Consider the following 2,552-nt stretch of genomic DNA (forward strand, 5'->3'; position numbering starts at 1 on the left):
GCAACTCTTTACCTTTGCAAGTAAGTGATTTTGATGGTATTTCTTGATATTTTTGTACTTTTGGGACCGTTGTAGCATAATCTAGCTAATGGGGGGACTATTTTGCAAAATGGTTGAAAGTATAGATTTTTACATGAGAGTATTCATGTGAATTTTTATGGAAGAAAATGAATCATGGTTGTTAAATAAACAACTTTTGTGAAGTAGTTTTCATGAAAACCCTAACTAGGGACCATTTTGCATAAGTTATAAATTATGTGGTAAATGTCTAAAATAATTGAAATTGTGAGATGCTATAGGCTTAAAGTAGTTTTGGCTAAGCTTGGTTAATGAGGAAATTCGATAAAAATCGATTTACAAGCCTAGGAGTAAAATCATAATTTTGTGAAAGTCTAGAGGCAAAATGGTCATTTTGCCAAAATATGAATTGTGAAATGCATTGATTAATATGATGATTAAATTAGTGAATTTTTATCATTTTAGATCAAGAAATACAAAATCTGGGCCTAGATCGGGGGAAGGCCAAGCAAGTAGATTAAATCCAACTAGTCGTCCACTTTTTGTATATCGAGGTAAGTTGTATGTAAGTAAGACAACTTTATCGCTATTATGTGTTGAATGATTGATTTTTCCTAATATGGTTGAATATGATTATGAATAATGCGTGATGAAATTAATGTGGTAAATTCCCGGTTGAACCTAGGAATAGATTGGATATCCATGCCATGACATTTGGGTGATATGTGTGCTAGTGTAAGACTATATCTGGGACATGGCATCGGCCACTATATGAGAGTCAGTGTAAGACCATGTTTGGAACATGGCATCAGTAATGTAATAAGAGCCAGTGTAAGACCATGTTTGGGACATGGCATTGGCCACGATATGAGAGTCAGTGTAAGACCATGTTTGGAACATGACATCGGTAATGTAATGAGAGCCATTGTAAGACCATGTCTGGGACATGGCATCGACATTGATATGTACGCTAGTGTAAGATAATGTCGGGCAGATGGCATTGGCCACATTATGAGAGCCAGTGTAAGACCATATCTGGGACATGGCATCAGCCTCGACATATGAGCAAGTGTAAAACCATGTTTGGAACATGGCATCGACAATTCACCCTCTTGTGTAAAGCTTGTCAGATATCCTTTAGTATTCCAAATGGTTTCATGAGTTGTTTTAAAGCTTATGACAAATAAATGGAATGATATAATCATGTTGTGAGTGGTACAGGTTCTTATTCGAAACTCATGAGATATGAGTCTAGTTATGATGTCTTAATAGTAAGAATAACATAAGTAAATTCTATCTATGAAAATGATTTTCAAATCTTTGGCTTATATTTATGATGTATAAGTATGTGGTGATATCTACCTTTGTGCACTCAAGAAGGTTGTGTTGATTTATTATATGCGTGGTTGACGTTGTTATTTATTTACAAGTAACTTACTAAGCTTTATACTTACTCTCTCTCCTTTCCATTTTCTTATACTGCTGCCAAGCTAGTATCAGGGATAAGGGGATGTTGGAGGCATCGATCACGCTATCACCTGAAGCTTTGGTATAGCTAGTTTAATATTTTGATTTTGTCATGTATAGGGACTTGAATATTTTGTTCATGTCTTATTAGTTTAGCCACAAGAGTTGGCTCATATGATGGATGTGATATTCATTTTGTATAGGCCATTAATGTTGGCTAATATTGATTATTATTAAATGCATTTGATGCAAATTTCTCATGGTTGTGGTTGTTTTGGTTATATGTGTTATGCTTGAATTGGTTTTGGTTGATGTTGTGTAGCTTGGTGCAAGTAAGGGTGGCAAAAAGGCTTGGTAAATAGTCTTATTTTTGTCCACACGGGCGCGTGTCTAGACCATGCGTGAAACATGGTCTGCCCCACGGGCGTGTAGTCCGGCCATGTGTGCCCTGCACCTCAATTTTACAAGTCAGTATGCATGGTAGTAAACACATGGACAGAGACACGGTCATGTGTCTCAGCCGTGTAGAGGACAGGGCCTAACACACTGGCGTGTGCCTTGGCCGTGTGCCTTTAATTGGTTGATGACGTCAGAAACAAAATGCCAAGGTTTTTGTATATGGGCGTGTCATGGCCGTGTGAGGGACGCAGGCCATAGACACGGGCATGTGCTAGGCCGTGTGAAAACCCCTGTAGGTTCGAATCAAAAAATTAATACACATGGGTTAGGGATACGAGCGTGTCCAGATATGCTTAGACCGTGTGAGCTACACGAGCCTTCAGCACGATCATGTTAAGACGACACACAGGCGTGTCACTTTTCCACAGTAGCGTATGCCCTATTTACCTTGAAATTTTTCAAAATTTTCTAAAGTACTCAATTAAGTCCCGAATCTTTTCCAAAGCGTGTTTTGGGCCTCATGGGCTCATATTTGGGAATTTATGTTCATTTTTCAAAAAGTTTTACTTTAGTCGAAGATTTATGGCACGAAAATGTTTGTAAGCATGTGTTTTAGTACGGTAACACCTCGTATCTTGTTCCGGCGTTGAACACGGGTAAGGGGTGTG

The sequence above is a fragment of the Gossypium arboreum genome, chromosome 8 (genome assembly GCF_025698485.1).
Source record: "Gossypium arboreum isolate Shixiya-1 chromosome 8, ASM2569848v2, whole genome shotgun sequence".
NCBI classification, from domain to species: domain Eukaryota; kingdom Viridiplantae; phylum Streptophyta; class Magnoliopsida; order Malvales; family Malvaceae; genus Gossypium; species Gossypium arboreum.